Here is a 7,030-nt window from a genome sequence, read left to right on the forward strand (position 1 = left end):
CTGTCTCTCAGCCCCTCGCTTCCCAGAGGGGACCACTACCTGACGTTCGTTCATTGTTCCCTCCTTGTTTTGACACATGGTTTTAGCACACATGTGAGATCCCTGGGCGAACCACACTTTTGAGACATTGAGTTATATATATGCTGCATTCCCGGGGGAAGTGACTTCTTTAAAGGGAAAGAGGGGGTGTTTTGAGGGCCAACTCCCACCCCGTGTGTCTCCTTCAGGAGCTGCCTTCTGCACTGGTTCCCGGCTCTGGGTCTGTTTGCAGCGTGGTGCCCCGCTTTGCCCTCTCCCTCCCGAGAGTGCTCTGAAAAGGACACTTCTTCCTGGTGCAGCCAGCAGAAGCAGGGCAGGTACCCGGGCAGCTGGGCATCCCCGAACAAGGCGTGCCGCCATGCCTCCGCATAAGCGGTTCCCTCCACCTGGAATGCCCTGCCCGTCTCGTCTGCTCGGGAAGCCCACCCGGTTCCTTCCTCTAGGTCCCACTCCAAGGTTCCATTTACTGCGAGGTCTTTGCTGTGATTCCTGTCCCCCCCCCCCCCCACCAGAGTTGGATGTGCCCTCCTCTGTCAGAGTCTTTGGACATCCCTGTCAGCCCTTATCCCAGGCCAGATGTTCTAGTCGCTCCCAAGAGCAGTCTTTATCCCCAGATCCCAGGCACAGCCGGTGTCAGACCCGCGTAGATGTGAGTTCTCAGAATGACCAAGATAGAATCTGGGTGAAGGTGACCGCAGATGGATATCCCTTGCTGGACCCCATGGGCCTGGACCTCTGAGGTCCTATCCAGGTTGTTCCGAGGCCTGTCGTGATTTGGAACGGTGGTGGCGGGGGTGGCTGGGAGGCGGGGGGTTTGGAGGCAAGGCGGGGAGGAGACTGTCTGGGGCTTGGAGCTGCTGTTTACCCATCTGCTGTGTTGATGCGTGTGTGCAGGTCACGTGTGCTGCCCAGTGGGTACGTCAGTGGGGGGTTGTGGTCACAGGAGTGCACACATTCACACATGTGCTTACGCATGTGTACATACACGTGGCCCCAAGTCCACAGGCTCTGCAGAGCAGGCAAGGGGACTTCCTTTTCCTGTTTTCCTGTCCCCTCCTGGACAAGCCTGTCTTTTCTGTGAGCATCACACCACACACATTTATGTAGTGCCTGCTGTGTGCAAGACCCGAGGGGCTGGGCAGAGCAGAGGGCAGCTCGCCCCTGAGGGGACAGGGATGACAGAGGGGCTACACACCGTCTCCCCATCCTGCTTTCTCCCATGCACTAGCCCTAAAAGCCAGGTGTCACTGCCTCCACTTCCCTTAAGAAGCCCCTGAGGTTCAGAGACCAGAAAGAGGCACCAATGGAGACAGGGGGATGAGACCGGAAGCTCTGTGCTCAATTCCCTGTCCTGAGTGCCAGATGGTAAAGGGCCTGCAAGAAACCCCTACTTCCAAGGGAAGCCTAGATTGGGAGGGGTTGTCCAGAGTCCTCCTAGTCACTTCACTTCCCTCCGTGGGATCCACACTGTTTGGCTGACACTTCCCCAAGTGTCCAGTAGGAGGGCGCCATAACTGTGAGCAGCAGCAGGGACGAAGGGTGGCTCCGAGCTGAGTCAGACGGGTCGGTGTGGAACGGCGCCAAGAGCCTGAACCGGGGACATGCAGAGAGGTGATGGGAGTTGCCTAAGGTCACACACAGCCAGTGCTGGCCCTCTGCCTCCCAGCCCCATTTGCTCCTGTAACTCAGGCTGCCCTAAAGGGGACCTATGGCCGCCAGGGTTCCAGCTTGTCTCCATCTGAGAACCAGGACCCGGTGGCTGAGGGAGGTGAGCTTAGTGGTGTTAGGTGCTCCTTTTGCAGCACCATTGGCCTACTGTTCAGGTGGGAGGGGGGCACGGGTTACCCAGCATGAATACAGGGGCCAGAGGAAGGGAAATCCCTGACTTTCCTCCCCACAAGTGCCCAAATGCAACCGGGAAAGCCCTGCACGAAGGTCTCTCTCCTGGGATGGGTGCCCCGCGGCCTGGCAGCCAGGAGCTGGCTCCAGATTCTCATGGTCCCACGCACCCCTGGATTCCTCACTGCTGGCTGCAGGGCTGCGGGCAGGCTGCATCCCCCAGCTGGAGCGGAGTCCTGAACCTGTACCAAGTGGAGGAACACACTCACCTCGTGGTGTTTGCAGATGGTGGCCCAGGCCAGAGCCCAGGAAATGGTCGTCAGGTGGTCAGCACTTGTTCTTATAAGTGGCCCTGCAGGGCCAGGCTGCATTGTGTCCAGACTGCCTGGTCCACGGGACTTGAGCCTGCCTCCCGGCCTCTGGAGAACCAAACTCTGTCTTGGCGCTGCCTCACCAGCTGGGTGACCTTGGGTGTGTCACTGGTCCCCTCTGGCCGCACCATCCTCAGCCCCAAATGAGCACACCAGTTTGAGGGACTGGAATGACCAATTGGACGGGAAGGGCCTTGCAAATGCCCACTTTGGGGGTGCTCGGGGGTGGGGAACAGGTACCCATCTCCCCGCAGTGGGACCTCTTCCTTCTGGCCCCCGGCTGGGTTGAGAGCTGCACACCCTCACAGAGGGGAGAGCATGTCCATCTGGGGGCCCTCTCCGAGGCCTGTGCCTGCCCTCCCCACAGGCCCCTGAACTGCCAGGTTGGAGAGCTCTCCCTTGAGGAATCTGAGGCCCCTGTGAAGCTGGGAAGTTTGTACTGGAGGAGCAAATGCAGCCTGGATTCAGAGCGTCTCTCCTGGCCCTTAGTTACCCTTCTTCACCCATAGGTGGAATTTCCGCTCAAAGAGCTAAAGAAAGGCACCGGTGCTGCCGCCGGGGACTGGGTTTCCCTCCTGCCTTTGTGTGACAGCCGCCAGCGTGGCGGTGGCACGCAGCTCGGGTTTCTGATTTTAATGATTTCCTGAATTCATTCTGTTTCCTACCTCAGGGAAAGGAGGAGAGGTGATCCTCTTGAAAATTCACATAATTGCTTTTATTTGATTTTTATTAAAATGCATTCAGGAATAATGTGATTGCCCCCTTTATTACGTTGTTCATCAGGCTGGCATGGGGAAGCAGCCTGGAAAAAGAGGTGGATGCAGGAGCCTGGTGTGCGGTGGGGAGTGGGCACAGTCCCGCCCTGGCCGAGTAGCACTGGGGGAGCCCAGGCCCGGCTGCTCCTGACTGGGGAGGTGCAGTGATGCCCTGCTGGGCTCACCGCATGGTGAGCCGGAGGATGGAAGGCAGTGCTGAGCGTGGAGTGCTGTGACCACGCTCTAGATGTCCTCCACACCCCACCCGCTCCTCCTCTGTGCCTCCTCCTCCTAACTCTGAGTCCCCAGAGGCTGAGAGCCCTGGCGGTCTGCCCTCCTAGCACCCCTCGCACCCGCACTCCCCTTGGCTCCTCCAGTTGCCTGCACCTTTATTATAGCCTCCTTGCTGGTCTCCAGGCTCAGGGCCCTCAGCCCAACCTCCCACAGCCCACCTAATCACACCACTCCTCTGCTCAGGTGCCTTGGTGGCTCCCAAAGGCCCCTTTCCGGCCAGGGCCTTTTGCTTTGGGACTTTTGCCTGCTGTGGAAAGTACCTGTATCTCTTGTCAGAGCCGGTTCCAAAGGGCTCTGCTTTATACCCGGCAAGTCCCTGCCTCTCTGAGCCTCAGCTGATTGATTAAGGAAATGGGAACATCAAGGCCTTCGGGATGGGGTCATTGAGAGTGAACCACAGGGTATGTAACTTACACAGCGTGGTGTGGGGGGTGGGGAGTGGAGAATCATGTGACTTTGCCTGATGCGAGGTCAGAAGAGCTAAGCAAATACTTGAGGAGAGAGGAAGGGCAGATTCGGCCCTAGCCCCTGCTGAGGCCCCAGACCAGCTGAGGTGGCCTCAGGGACGGTGACAGCATTTGCTTCTAGCACTCCTGCCCTCATCCCCTCTGGCCCTTGCCCTTCGCTCAGCAGAGAGTTCTGGACAGGACTGGGCCTTAGCTTTCAGCTCCGCAGGTGAGAGTGGGGCATTGCTGTCTACCTGCCTCTTGCAGCCCTTCTGGGGCATGGGGGTTGCAGTTTCCAGAGGAGGGTCAGAAATGCGTTTGCCGGGCTTACTAGAAGCCCTCTCACTCCTGAGGTTGGCACATGTGTCAGACACCCTTCCTCCTCTACCCTCTGGCATGTCTTATTGCCCTCCTTTAGCAAATGAGGTAACTGAAGCTCAGAGAGGGCAAGTGACTTGTTCAGGGCAGCCCAGCTAGAAAGTGTGAGGGCTCTTGGGCACTAGAATCTAGGATGGGCTGATGACTCCCCTACTCTCTCTGAAGCTGTTGGTGAGATGCTTTGAAGGAGTAGGTTGGCAGGTGGACAGGGCCAGGTGGAGACGACCTGGGCCCTGGGGTGTGGGTGGGCCCTTGGATGCGGGAGGCAGGCCCTCTCCACTCAGCCTCCAGCCTCTCCAGGGTGGTCTGCCTCGGCCGGGGTGGGCTGCACAGGGAGTCAGGGAAGCATGGGGGCATGGGCACACCCATTTAGAGCCCCGCTGGGTGCTTTTAATTTCTGTGAAAAGCTCATCTTCACTTAAAAAAAGTAAACAGACAAACCTTTGTTGTCTGTTGATAGTTTTCTCTTTTGCGTGTTTAATTTGATGCAAATCATTTGGCCGTGGATGAAGTGGGGGAATTCAGAGAGTGGAGGCAGTGCATGTAGAAATTCAGCTGCAGGGCCCTAGACCAGCACTCAGTACAGGGCGTGGCACACTGCTTACTCCACGGCTGGCTGCTCAGCCTCGGTGAAGCTGTTCCCTGCACTGGAATGCCCTTCTCTCCTCTTCTCTGCTTGTAAGGCTCCTCTATGAAGCCTTTGCCACACCGAGCCTCCCTGGATGTGCTCGCCCTCTGGTTCTGATACACACTCACTCTGCCTGCCGGTCCCGGGGCGTTGCCTGGGTTCCCTGGGACAGGTTCACAGTCTCTCCAGTTAGTCTGTGAGTCTGTCCAAGAGGGCAGGCCCAGTCCTCAGTCATGGGCCTCATGGGGAAGGCCATGCAGGGAGCTGGGAAAGTCCTCTAGTCTCAACAGAGGAAATCCCAGCCCAGAGGGGCAAAGGTTGACCAACATTTTCCCTAGGACCAAGGGGTTTCCTGGGATGCAGACTTTCATTGCTAAACTGGGACAGTCTCCATCAGCCTACCTAAGGCTGCCTGCTTAGGGCTCCACAGCAAGCCCAGGCCCTGAACCTCCTGATTCCCGGGCTGGCCCCATGTCCTAATGCTGTCGCTACAGACAGTCAGGACCTACTTTTGGGGGAGGGGGGCACTGAGACCCCTTGGGTGTCCAAGAGACTGGCCCAAGCAGCTACAGAGCTAGACAAAGGCACCACCAGCTGTTGAGCCTCAGGTTGGTTCCTTGGGGCAGGAAAGGGTCTGCCTCAAGGGAGGGGAGGATGGTTGAGCTTTGTAATCCTGTGGCCTGAGTGCCTTGTAAGGCTGCATGCCACCCCCTGGGAGATCTCAGACCCCACCTCCCAGCCTCCCTCCCACCCTGCGCCCCAACCTCCCCTCCCCCGCCCACCCCGGGCCCTAAAGAGTGGAGTTCCTTATCAGATCTTCGTTTCTCTCCTCCTCTCTGCTGCCTCCGCCTGGCCTCCACCCACCCCCCCCACCCCCACCCCCCGTAGCCCTTTCGTCTCTGAAGCTCCTTTTCCCATCACCAACACCTATGCAGCCTGCAGAGTTGTTGGTTTCTGATGCTTTAAAAAAGTTTCCTTTTGGTGAGGGCGGTGAGGGGTTGTTTACTGGGCCTGCAGGGCCTCACTGTGGGCTGCAGCCGGGAGGTGGATTTGGGGCCGAAGCCTGTACCCGCAGCCCTGAGCCTCTGGATGCTGTGTAAAGGCAAGTGCTGCCTGCTGTGTAGCACCTACTGCGTATTCACACTCCCGCGGGAACCTGAGCATCCGTTTCCCACAGCAGGCGCTGAGGCTCAGCACAGGTGGCAGGGCCCCAGGCCTCTGGATTCCTCCACAGCACCGTGCTGCCTCCAGAGCTCCCCATTCGACCTCCTTCTTCCTTACCTGCCTTTCGCCACCCACACAGGGCCCAGGCTCTCCCCCGCTGAGGGACAGAGCTTCCTGAAGCTTCTGTCCTGGCATCATGGCCTCTCTGTAGATAGGGCATGAGCTCTAGCCACGTCACCAGAGCTGGATTTGAATTTCGGGTCTTTCTGCTGTGTGACCTCTGGCAAGTCACTTGGCCTTTCTGAGCATCAGATGGCTTAGTCACCAAATGAGAAACCTGGAAAGATCCCTGAGAGAGCCTGGTGGACTCTGAAGGCTGTCAGGCAGGGGGCTGGGGCCTCTGTTTGCTTAACAGGGGCCTCAGGAAGTTTTTTTCTTTCTTTTTTCTTCTTTCTTTTTTTCCTCAGGAAGTTCTGATGGTGAGGCAGGTCAGGGGAACTGGCAGAGGTGGTGGGGCACTGCTGAAGGGGGGTGAGTGAGGGAGCACCGTGATTAAGACCACGTTCCAGAAGGATCATGTAGGCATCAGTGTGGGTGAAGACGGCAGGGGAGAGGTGGAGGCTGGGGGCTGTTGAAGGGGGACTTGACTTCTTTTTCAGAAAAATAAGGTGATGTTCTTTTCACCCCTCCCCCACCCCTCGCAACCAGGAGCAAGAATCATGGCGGCCAGACCCTGATGGTGTACCAGGCTCCTGCCCAGGATAGCTTCCCCTCCCTTGGCCTCCTCCCAGCTTCAGCTGTCCTGCCCTGTGGGAGGAGGAGCTGGAGGTTTAAGGGGTCTTGCACCCCAGCCCACGCCAGTGGCCACGTGTGAGACAGGGTGTCCTCCTCTTCCTAACAGCCCCAGTGTCCCTGAGAAGTGTGGGCAATCCAGGCACATCTGAGAACCGTGGTTTCCATTTCTCCCTGACCTCCATCCACTGGCTTTCCTAACCCTCTTGCTTCAAGCCTCCTGATACCGCCTGAGCCCTTGAGAGAACTCCCTCCAGCCCCTCACCTTAGGGATGAAGAAATCTCCCCAGAGCAGGGCAGTGGCTGGGCTGTCTGTGTACACTT

Source organism: Hippopotamus amphibius, chromosome 5 (genome assembly GCF_030028045.1).
Source record: "Hippopotamus amphibius kiboko isolate mHipAmp2 chromosome 5, mHipAmp2.hap2, whole genome shotgun sequence".
Classification (NCBI taxonomy): Eukaryota; Metazoa; Chordata; class Mammalia; order Artiodactyla; family Hippopotamidae; genus Hippopotamus; species Hippopotamus amphibius.